This window comes from Macaca fascicularis, chromosome 10, assembly GCF_037993035.2.
Source record: "Macaca fascicularis isolate 582-1 chromosome 10, T2T-MFA8v1.1".
Taxonomy (NCBI): domain Eukaryota; kingdom Metazoa; phylum Chordata; class Mammalia; order Primates; family Cercopithecidae; genus Macaca; species Macaca fascicularis.
Window position 1 is genome coordinate 50640351 of NC_088384.1, and position 12715 is coordinate 50653065.

Sequence of the window (12715 nt, forward strand, 5' to 3'; positions counted from 1 at the left end):
TATTCCAATAGCCAGTAATTTTATCATGTAGTTACACTAGTAGTGAACGCCCAAACTTGCTTGGGTCTGCTATGTATTTGTATTTTAAAATAATGTTTTTTAGCTTCCAAATATAAGTGTTACATTTTTTTCTGAATTATAAAACATCGTTTGGATTGAGTTAAAAGAATCATTTTTTATATGTTTATTATGTCTTAAAAGTTGTTGCATTATTACCTATGTTCTCTTTTCTCTTTCAATGTGAGTTTTTACTGGTTTGTAATGTGGTGTTTATTTTCTCTTTATGAAGCCATTATTCTCTTTTTTTTTTTTTTTTTTTTTTTTTGAAGACGGTGTCTCGCTCTGTCATCCAGGCTGGAGTGTAGTGGTGCTATCTCAGCTCACTGTAAGCTCCGCCTCCTGGGTTCCTGCCATTCTCCTGCCTCAGCCTCCTGAGTAGCCGGGACTACAGGTGCCCGCCACCACACCTGGCTAATTTTTTGTATTTTTAGTAGAGATGGGGTTTCACCATGTTAGCCAAGACGGTCTTGATCTCCTGACCTCGTGATCCGCCCACCTTGGTCTCCCAAAGTGCTGGGATTACAGGCGTGAGCCACCTCACCCGGCTGAAGCCATTATTCTTTAGAGGGCAATGACAAAATGGTACCAGCAGAAATTGAGGCACCAGCAGAAGGTTAGGAGAAACAGAGATTTTATATTTTACTGTATTTGGTTTTTTTTTTTTTTTTTTTTTTTTGAGATGGAGTCTTGCTCTGTCACCAGGCTGGAGAGCAATGGCACAATCTCAGCTCACTGCAATCTCCGACTCCCTGGTTCAAGCGATTCTCCTGCCTCAGCCTCCCAAGTAGCTTAGATTACAGGCACACTGCCAGCACACCCAGATAATTTTTGTATTTTTAGTAGAGATGGGGTTTCACCACGTTGGCCAGGATGGTTTCAATCTCTTGACCTCATGCGCCGTCTGCCTCAGCTTCCTAAAGTGCTGGAATTATAGGAGTGAGTCACTGTGCCCAGCCTGTTGTATGCTTATTCTATTTTATAGATTGTTGTTCTTTTTTTTTTTTAATTTTTTTAAATTTTTTTTGAGATGGAGTCTTCCTCTGTCACCCAGGCTGTAGTGCAGTGGCACAATCTCGGCTCACTGCAAGCTTCGCCTCCCGGGCTCTCGCCATTCTCCTATCTCAGCCTCCCTAGTAGCTGGGACTACAGGCATGCACCACTACGCCCAGCAAATTTGTTTTTGAATTTTCAGTAGAGATGGAGTTTCACCATATTGGCTAGGCTGGTCTCAAACTCCTGGCCTTGTGATCCACCTGCCTCAGCCTCCCAAAGTACTAGGATTACAGGTGTGAGCCAACATACCCAGCCCGCCCCTCACTTTCTTACTACTTCGCTTGTGCAGGGATCATGGCCCAAGTTTTAGTGTTCACCCTGTCTGTTGAATATGAGGAGTCCTAGGAGAGCAGGATGGTGGTGACGTTCCTCACGTCAGCTCTCAAGTCAATGGTGAGACCTTCTGTTCTAACATTCAATAATTCGGTAGGACTGGGCTATGGATAAGGTTGATTTGTTGTTGTTGTTGTTTTTTCTCAAATAGTAGTTATGGTCAAACACTTGAAACCAAATGTGTGTGTGGAGTTTCTACACCAATTTTTGGACAATCTGGATACCAACTCGGTATCCCACAATTCCATTCTGACACTCCCTGCAGTTTAGTACAGACCCCGCAGAATGGGGGCTCAGTCCCATGAGACTACCCTCACTTCACATAACCAATTGCAAGCCCTGGGTTGTTACATGTACTTTTGACCAATCAGTTAGAAAGCAGGGTATCATGGCCCCCTTCTTGGGTTGAATCATTTGCTAAATCAGCTTGTAGAACTCAGAAAAACAGGTTATTTTCTTTGTTTCCCTGAGATAACAGGATCTCACTCTGTTGCGAGGCTGGAATGCAGTGGTGTGATCAAAGCTCACTGTAGCCCCGAACTGGCCCCAAGTGATCCTCCCACCTCAGCCTCCCAAATAGCTGAGACTAACACAGGCCTGCCCCACCATAGCTAACTATGTTCTTTTATTTTTTGTGGAGATGGGGTCTTGTTATGTTGCCTAGGCTGGTCTCAAATTTCTGGCCTCACATGATCCTCCCACCTCAACCTCAACAAAGTGCTGGGATTATGGACGTGAGCCACTGCATCTCACCAATTTACTATGACGGTTCGTTGGAAAGGATTTATCTCAGAAACAGACAGTGAAAGAGATATACATGCTGGGCACAGTGACTCAAGACTGTAATCTCGGCATTTTGGGAGACTGAGGCGGGAGCATCGCTTAAGCTCAGGAGTTTAAGACTAGCCTGGGCAACATGGTGAAAACCCATCTCTACAAAAAATTTTTCTAAAAATTAGCCAGGTAAGGTGACATGTGCCTATAGTTCTAGCTACTCACTTGCTGTTTAGGAACTTGGAATTTTTCACTGGAATTCATGTAAAGAAACATTTGTAATGGATTTAGCATTCATCATTTGACTGCATGACTCACCCCTAGAACCATAATTTTACTAATGAATTTTTCAGATACTACTCAGCTGGGAACTGAGCCTAACCAGCAGCTCACCCTCAACCATTCGGTGGTCTTTTGTTCTCCTCTATTCCTCCTGAAAGTCCATTACTCTCAGAAGGTGGTAAAAACTTGCATTTCTTTTTCTTTTTTCTTCCTAGAGACAGGGTCTTGCTCTGTCACCCAGGCTGCAGTGCAGTGGTGCGATCATGGTTCACTGCAGCCTGAAACCCCTGGGCTCAAACAATCCTCCCACCTCAGCCTCCCAAGTAACTGGAACTACAGACATTTGCCCCTATGCCCAGCTAACTTCTTTATTTTTTATTTTACAGATGGGATCTTGGTATGTTGCCCAGGATGGTGTCAAACTCTGGCCTCAAGTGATCTTTCTGCCTCAGCTTCCCAAAGTGCTGGCGTTATATGCAGGTAGGAGGCACCTTTGTTCAATCCCTGTTTTCTTTTTTTTTTTTTTTTTTTTTTTACTGTGACTGGTTCATTGTAAAGGATTTATCTCAGAAACAGCTAGTGAAAGAGATATACATGCTGGGCACAGTGACTCATGACTGTAATCTCAGCATTTTTTTGAGACTGAGGAGGGAGCAAGGCGGACTCTTGCTCTGTCACCCAGGCTGGAGTACAGTGGCACAGTCTCGGCTCACTGCTACCTCCACCTCCCTGGTTCAAGTAATTCCCCTGCCTTAGCCTCATGAATAGCTGGCATTACAGGTGCACGCCACCATGCCTGGCTAATTTTTTGTATTTTAGTAGAGACAGGGTTTTGCCATGTTGGCCAGGCTGGTCTCGAACTCCTGACCTCAGGTGATCTGCCCACCTTGGCCTCCCAAAGTGCTGGAATTACAGGCATGAGCCACAATGCTCAGCCCCTTTTTTAAATAATGATTTTATTGAAATATGATTAACATATCATACAATTCATTTATGAAAGTTTGTAATTCAGACCATGCGCAGTGGCTAATTCCTATAATTCTAATACTTTGGGAGGCTGAGGGAGGCGGATCACTTGAGTTCAGGAGTTTGAGACTAGCCTGGGCAACAAGGTAAAACAGCATCTCTACTAAAAATACAAAAATTAGCTGGGTGTGCTGGCTCATGCCTACAGTCCCAACTACTTGTGGACATGAGGCTGGAAGATCACTTGAGCCCAGAAGGCATAGGTGAAACCTATAGTTGAGACCAGATGGTGCCACTGCACTACAGCGTCGGTGACAGAAGGAGAACTTGTCTCTAAATAACTAAAAAAAAAAGAAAGTATGCAATTAAGTGGTTTTTAGAATATTCAGAGAGCTGCCCATCACCACAGTCACTTTTAGAAGTGATTACTCGCTTATGAATTTCCCACTTATGAGTGAGAAACCCTCACTTCTTAGCTGCTACCTCCTACTTCCTCCACATTCCCATGTCTTCATAGACAAACACTGATTTATTTTCTGCCATTGTAGTTTTGCCTAATCCAGACCTTTTATAGAAATAGAATTGTACAATATGTGATCTGTTGTAGTTTGCTTTTTTTCTCTTAGCACAATATTTTCAAATTTCTTTTTTTCTTTTCTTTTTGAGACAGTGTCTCACTCTGTCACCCAGGCTGGAGTGCAAGTGGCATGATCTCGGCTCACTGCAAGCTCTGCCTCCCGGGTTTACGTCATTCTCCTGCCTCAGCCTCTCAAGTAGCTGAGACTTCAGCCACCACGCCTGGCTAATTTTTTTGTATTTTTTTTTTAGTAGAGTTTCACTGTGTTGGCCAGGATGGTCTCAATCTCCTGACCTCGTGATCCACCCGCCTCGGCCTCCCAAAGTGCCTGGATTACAGGCGTGAGCCACTGTGCCCGGCCTCAAATTTCTTTCATGTTATAGTGAATATCAGTATTCAGTATTTTTTTCCTTTGTAGCTGAATAATAGTTTGTTTATCCATTCATCAGTTGATGGACATTTGTGTTATTTCTGCGTATTGGCCATCATGAGTAATGCTGCTGTGAACAATCATATGCAAGTTTTAGTGTGAATCTATATTTTTATTTCTCTTAGATTTACACCTAGGAGTGAAACTGTTGCATTGTGTGATAACTATACATTTAGCCTTTGAGAAATGGCCACACTGTTTTTCAAAGTGGTTACACAGGTCAGGCACAGTGGCTAACACCTTTAATCTCAGATATTTTGAGAGGCTGAGTTTGGAGGATTGCTTTAGCCCAGGAGTTCAGGACCGGCCTGGGCAACATAGGGAGATAATATCTTGATTATTTTAAAAATCAAATGAGAAGAAAAGAAACACCCACATTGATTACACCATTTTATGTTCCCACTAGTTATGTATGTGGGTTACAGTTCTTCCACATTGTCACCAGCTTTGTTTTGTTTTGTTTTGTTTTGTTTTGGAGACAAAACCTTGCTCTGTCACCCAGGCTGGAGTACAGTGGCTTGGATGTGGTCAGTGCAGCTGTGATCTCCCAGGCACAAGTGATCCTCTCATCTCAGCCTCCCAAGTAGCTGGTACTTACAGGTGACTGCTATCATGTGTGGCTGATTTTTACATTTTTTGGTAGAGATTGGGTTTTGCCATGTAGCCCAGGTCTGTGTCAAACTCCTGAGCTCAAGTAATTTGGCCACTTCAGCCTCTTGAAGTGCTGGGATTACAGGTGTGTGCCTCTACACCCAACTGGCATAACCACTTTGGAAAACAGCCACTGAGCGGGCCTTCACGAATATACCAATATTTGTTATTATCTTTTTTTTTTACTTACTGTTTTTAATTTTTAAAACTTAGTTTTTTTAATCTGTCTTATTATAATAACAATTTTGTAGTAAAGTCCCCCTAAAAAGTATTTGTTGTTTAACTGAAATAGTTTTTTTTTTAACCTGGGTATATATTTTTTCATTTTCATTTTATTTTTAGTTTTTATTTTTAAATAAATATTTTTATAAGTAAATATTTTAATGTATTTTTTACTTTAATAGGTGTTTGGGAAACAGGTGGTGTTTGGTTCCATGAATAAGTTCTTTAGTTTTGACTTCTGAAATTTTATAGTACCCCTCATTACTCATTTAAACTATATATTAAGTCATTATAAAATCATTATTAAACCAAAGACTTTAGTAAAATGGGAATTTTAACTTGCAACCTGAGAAATAGCTGTCAAAAAATTAGAGAAATTACCACATTAAAGTTTTAAAATCTTGATCCTAAAGATGAAAATACAGCTGCACCTAAGAACCACTGGCCCACTGGTCAAGGTGAACAAAACGAAGTAAAAAGCGAAATAAAACCAACAAAACCACATTTAGGATTATTCAGTATTCTGTAATACTATTTTATCTTGTGAGTCACAGAAAATGGTAATTATTATTATTATTGTTATTTTGATGTGGAATCTCACTCTGTCACCCAGGCTGGAGTGCAGTGGCATGATCTCGGCTCACTGCAACCTCCGCCTCTGAGGTTCAGGTGATTCTCCTGCCTCAGCCTCCAGAGTAGTTGGGATTACAGGCACACTCCACCATGCCTGGCTATTTTTGGTAGAGATGGGGTTTCACCATGTTGGCCAGGCTGGTCTCAAAATCCTGACCTCAAGCAGTCCACCTGCCTTGGCCTCCCAAAGTGCTGAAATTATAGGCATAGTCCACTGCACTCAGCTGAAAATAATTTTATGTATATTCCAAGTCAGAATACTTTATCTTTGAATATTCAATTACTTTAGGATACTATATTAACTCTTAATTGAACTAATACAAGTTTAGATGTAAGGATCATGTTTATGTTGACTAAAAATTATTAATGTTTTATGTATATGAAAGTAAAAATGACATAGTTTTTATACTTGTAGAATACCTTGAAATTATATTAGTTAATATTTTATATTCATTTTGGGTTTTCACATTGTTAGAGAGATCCACAGAAAACTAACACTTTGTGAATACCCAAATTTTAAGCATTTTGCTGGATGCATTCATAAATATTTTATTTAAAAAGAGCATTAATAGAAGTTTTATACCATTTTGTGATTCATCAAACACAGCAATTGAGTAATGGCATATAGCAACATTACAGAGGTTAGTCTAAGATAAAACTCATAATAGGGTAAAAGGAAGGAAAGGAAAGGGAATACCAGGCTGTATAAAGATTTTAAAAACAGGCCAGGTGCGGTGGCTCATGCCTGTAATCTCAGCACTTTGGGAGGCCGAGGCGGGCAGATCACGAAGTCAGGAGATTGAGACTCATCCTGGCTAACATATTGAAACCCTCTCTCTATTAAAAGTACAAAAATTAGCTGGGCGTGGTGGCACACACCTGTAGTTCCAGCTACTCAGGAGGCTGAGGCAGGAGAATCACTTGAACCTGAGAGGCAGAGCTTGCAGTGAGCTGAGATGGCGCCGCTGCACTCCAGCCTGGGCGACAGAGCAAGACTCTGTCTCAAAAAAAAAAAAAAGGAAAAAAAAAAAAGATGTTAAAAACAAACATTTTATGTCTGAACCTTTGAACCTTTGCCTGGAATTTCATATTTTGTGAAAAGTGTTTTGTAAGTAGAGGACTTACAAGTGCTGTAAGGCACCTAGTACACTACAGTGGCACAGATGTAGCAGATACGCAATGAAATGATTTTAACTTCTGGTATGTGTTATCTTCATTGTTCATTTATTAACCTAGTGAAAATCAGCCAATAGATGGAGTGGCATTGACCTGTAAAACTTCCAAGATCCCATCCAGGCTTAGTGTCCTCTGAAGTTCTCCATAATTTATTGTCTGTTCCCACCAACATTTAGCATAAGCTACAAGCTTATGTTAATCATCCTTCTATGTTTATGTGCTGACTTGCAAATAAATTGGCCTATGTGGCCTTTATGTTCACAGCCCTAATAGTATCTACATAATTTAATAACTTTGTTATAAAACTGATGTTTCATAAAATTATGTCTCAACTATGTTCTGGTAAAATAATTACATATTTTGCTTAAGCTTTTCTGACTCTCCATTGCCTGCTGAATACAGTAAGTTCCCATTTAGTGTGAGGATTTAAAATGTTCTTGAAAACTGTGACCTGTAATTACCCCAATTTTGCTGTAGCCTAACTGATAGAAATAGTTAAGTTTCTATGGCATATTTCTGGTCAAAAAAACATCACCAAACTTAGAAAGGCCCAAAACACTTACAGTATTAAACACTGAAATAAATGTGAGCTCTACATACATTTAAGAAAAGTTAGGTCAGGTGCGGTGGCCCATGACCCTAATCCCAGCACTTTGGGAGGCCGAGGCAGGCAGATCACAGGGTCAAGAGATCGAGAGCAGCCTGGCCAACATGGCAAAACCCTGTCTCCACTAAAAATACAAAAAATTAGCCCGGTGTGAGGCTAAGGCAGGAGAATCGCCTGAACGTGGGGGGAAGTGGAGGTTGCAGTGAGCTGAGATCGAGCCACTGCACTCCAGCCTGGGTGACAGAGGAAAACACCGGTTTAAAAAATAAATAAATACATAAACAAAAAATTAATTAAAATGTTACCAGGGCCACCCTAATGAAATAACTGGGAAATTTCTTTTTCTTACTGTGTTTCTTTAGTTTCTTTATTTTATTTGTAGGCACAGCTGCATAAAGAAACCAGATGGCCCAACAACACCAGAGCTTCTCCACTCCTGACCAGATATCAGAAGGAGATAAGATCCCTAACCAGCGCAAACTTGAACAGGTGACCCTAGTTGGTTTTAGATATTTTTTTTTTTTTTTTTTTTTTTTTTGGTTAAGACAGAGTCTTCCTCTGTTGCTCAGGCTTGGGTGCAGGGGCACCATCTCAGCTCGCTGCAACCTCCGGCTCCCAGGTTCAAGCGATTTTCCTCCTCAGCCTTCTAAGAAGCTGGGATTACAGGTGTGTACCACCTCGCCCGGCTCATTTTTTTTTGTATTTTTTTTATGTAGAGACTGGGTTTCACCATGTTGGCCAGGCTGGTCTCGAACTCCTCACCTTAGGTAATCCACTCACCTCAGACTCCTAAAGATTTATGTTTATGCACTGAACCTGTGCACCTAGAGTCCCACCCTGCACAGTTCTTAAAAACCCCTGATAAAATCATGTATTAATTCTAGTGATATTTTAGTGAATCCTATTCTTTTTTTTCAGAAAAATATTTCATTTGGAATAATGACAGTTCTACTTTTATTTTACAATCTGGACAATTTCTTTCTATTGTAGAATTTCCCTGGCTAATGCCTCCAGTGCAACGCTGAATAGAGTGGTTAAAGTGGAAAGTCTTGACTTCTCAAACTTTCAGGTAAAGAAGCGCGAGTCTGTCACCATTCAGTGTGATGTTAGCTGAGAATTTTTGTATAGATACCTCTTAGTGGGTCTCAGAATCTTTTTCTGTTAGTAGTTTGCTGAGGGTTTTGTCAGGAATGGATGCTTGACATTTGTAAATTTCTCTGTGCCTATTGAAAGGATCACTTTTTGCTCTTTGCTAGTACTGGGCATTATCTTGATTGAATTTTATATATTAAGTCACAACTACATTTACAAAACAATCACACTTGTTCTTGGTGTATAGTCATATTTGAAGTGTCTGAATTTAGCGTGCTAACGTTTTCTGAGGCTGTATGTGTCTACGTGAATATGGCACTTTTTTTTATAGACTTTCTGTTTATACTTGTGTCTGGCCTTGGTATTACAGTAATACTGGCCTCTACAATGAATTGGAAAATGTTCCCTCTTCATTTTTTGGAAGTATTTTCTGCTGAAGAATTAGTATTAATTATTTATTGAATATTGGTAGAATGTTTTACATAGATTATTTTGCCCTGGAGTTTTCTTTTTGAAAATATTTTAAATGAATGCTTTTGCTTTACTTGAGTAACAATTCATAATATATAAATATTTATTTTATATTATACTTTTCAGTTTACTTTTATAATTTGTACTTCCAAGATACTAATTTCTAATTTATAATATTCCATGTTTAATAGATTTTTCTATGCTGTTAACATGGAAAAATCAGAAATAATATAGAACGAGGCTTCAGCCCAGTCAGTGAATGACCCAAAGTCTGTCTGTTGTGGGATAGATCATTTAAATATGATGTTACCCTTAATGTTTACATTTATTGTGTGAGGAAAATAAGGTACTGAATGGAAAGGAAATTAGTAAAACTACCATTTAACTTTGGATTTTCTCAAGAGGGCAGACCAAGTAGACCTTCTAATTTTTGTTGATATTTACATAAGACAGAAACATAGTTTTTAATTAGAACAAATAATATGCCATTTGAAGAATGGTATGAAGATGATAATTTGATGAATAATTTTATTAGTACTGGCTTAGTGCATACAATATATTAGGCAAGATTCTTAGCCATTACGCGCGCGCACACACACACATGTATATAGACTTCATATATAATTGTTTAAAATAAGGAACCCACAGATTGATGAGCAGTGAAAACTTGACATTCTCAATCTTAGTAACTTTAAAACTATCAAAAAAATTTACTGTTTTGATTTACAATAAATGTTCATAAAACTATTTAAAAAACTTCATTAGAAAGTTTGACTTAGCATGGAGATAAATGTGTTGCACAGTTGAAAAGTAACCATAGACACGTTATTATCAAATACCAAACAAGTGCATTTTAAAAAGAGATTAGGACTAAAAGATGCCCCATGGAAGTTGTCACAGCAAAAATACAACAGAGCACACTTTTAAGCACCGTGGTATGTTAATAAAAACTATCAATTAATGTGTAAACACAGGCCAGTGTGCTCATCATTACATGAAAAATATTTAAAACTAGTAAACACAGTCAGTAGGTTTGCAGGATACTATATCAATATACAAAAAAAGTCAATTGCATTTTTATACCCCAACAGATATCTGGGAAAAATCAAGAAGACAGTTACTTTATTCTTTTAGATGTTATGGTAAATGTATTAGGTTGGTAATGGCAAAAACCACAATTACATTTGCACCAACCTCATACTTAGGAATAAATATAGTAAAGAAGGTAAAAGATTTATACAACAAAAACTGTAAAAGATTAGTGGAGGCAATTATAAAAAAGACAAATTTAAAAATACTTAGTGTTCATGGATTATAAAAATTAGTATTAAAACATTCATACTGGCCAGGCACAGTGACTCAAGCCTGTAATCTCAGCACTTTGGGAGGCTGAAGTGGGTGGATCATGAGGTCAGGAGATCGAGACCATCCTGGTATGGTGAAACCCCATCTCTGCTAAAAATACAAAAAATAGCTGCATGTGGTGCTGCATGCCAGTAATACCAGCTACTCAGAAGGCTGAGGAATGAGAATCGAATCGCTTCAACCCAGGAGGTAGAGGTTGCAGTGAGCTGAGATTATACCACTGCACTCCAGCCTAGTGATAGAGTGAGACTCCATTTTGAAAAAACAAAACCAAAAAACCATTCATACTGCTCAAATTGGTGTATATATTTAAAGCAACTTTTATCAGAATTTCAATAGTATTTTCAACACAAATTTTAAAAAATCCGGTTTGTATGGAATTATAAAAGATCTCAAATAAAGCTATTTTGAGCAAGAGGGACAAAGCTAGAAGCAGTATGCTGTCTAATTTCAAGCTATATAGCAAAGCTGTAGTCATCAAAACTGCAAAATGTTGGCATAAACACAAACACATAAGCCAATGCAACAGAATAGAGAACTCAGATATATATAAAATATATCCATCGTATACAGTCAATAAATTTTCAACAAAGGCATATAAGCACACAACGGTGAAAGAATAAACTCTTCAATAAATGGTGATGGGAAAACGGGATATCCATATGCAAAAACAAATTGCACCCAACCTTTACAGCATACATACAATTAATTTAAAATGTATTAAAGACTTAAACATTGGACTTGAAACCATAAATCTTCTAGAAGACAACACTGAGCAAAATTCTGGCATTGTTCCTAAGCAACATATTTTTTTGTATTTGACACCAAAAGCGCAGGGAAAAAAAAAAAAATGGGACTACATCAAGCTAAAAAGTTTCTACTGCATAGCGAAAAACTGTCTGTGACATTAAAAGGCTATCTACAGAATTGGAGAAAAATACCTGTATGCCAAGTATCAGATAAAGGATTAGTGTTCAAAATCAGCAAGAAACTCATACACCTTAACCCCCCAAAGTAAAAATAGTGGAAAGTAACACATTCTTTTAAAACATGGCCAAAAAACTAGTTTTTTAAAGAAGCCATTAGTAATTCTAAGAAAAATGCAAATCAAAACCACAATGAGTTAGCATTCAAACACATATTAAGGTGATATTTATCAAAAATTCAAAAGAAAGCAAGTGTTACCAAGAATATAGAGAAAAGGAACCTTTGTACACACTCACTGGGAGTGTAAATTGGTAAAGCCATTATGGAAAACGGCATGCAGGCTCATCAAATAATTAAAAATAAAACTATCATGTGATTCAACAATCTCACGTCTAAGTAAATATCCAAAGAACAATAAAAATCACTATCTTGAAGAGGTATTTTCACTCCTATGTTTATTGAAGCATTATTAACTATAGATAAGGGGCCGGGTGCGATGGCTCACGTCTGCAATCCCAGCACTTTGGGAGGTCAAGGTGTGTGGGTCATGAGGTCAGGAGTTCCAGACCAGCCTGGCCAATATGGTGAAATCCCGTCTCTACTCAAAATACAAAAATTAGGTGGGTGATAGCAGGCACCTGTAGCACCACCTACTTGGGAGGCTGAGGCAGGAGAATTGCTTGAACCTGGGAGGTGGAGGTTGCAGTGAGCCTAGATTGTGCCACTGCACTCCAGCCTGGGCAACAGAGTGAAACTCTGTAAGCTAGGTAACATAGCAAGACCATGTTCCTACAAATTAGCTAGGCATGGTGGTGTATCACTGTGGTCCTTGCTACTTTGGAGGCTGAGGTGGGAGAGTAATTTATACCCAGAGTCTTAGAGGTTACAGTGAGCTATAATCATGCCACTGCACTCCAGCACGTCGTTACATCTAACAACAAGAAAAAGGAAATTTTACATATATGTATTGTATGTATGTGCATGTGTGTGTAAGAGAGACACAATTCAGGCCTTGGAAAAAATCTTGATATTTGCAACCCCACAGATCATCTTGAGGCCGTTATGCTAAGTGAAATAAGCCAAACACAGAAAGATG

The 12715-nt window shown here is 38.7% G+C and overlaps 1 long non-coding RNA gene across 1 annotated transcript; it reads left to right on the forward strand.

Annotated features, from left to right (window-relative positions):
* The first annotated feature begins 1359 nt into the window (after positions 1–1359).
* Positions 1360–9431, forward strand: LOC135965319 (uncharacterized). The gene is made up of 4 exons (XR_010578229.1): positions 1360–1506; positions 2889–2982; positions 8147–8253; positions 8755–9431. It is a non-coding gene; the product is annotated as an uncharacterized lncRNA (long non-coding RNA).
* Positions 9432–12715: the final 3284 nt, after the last annotated feature.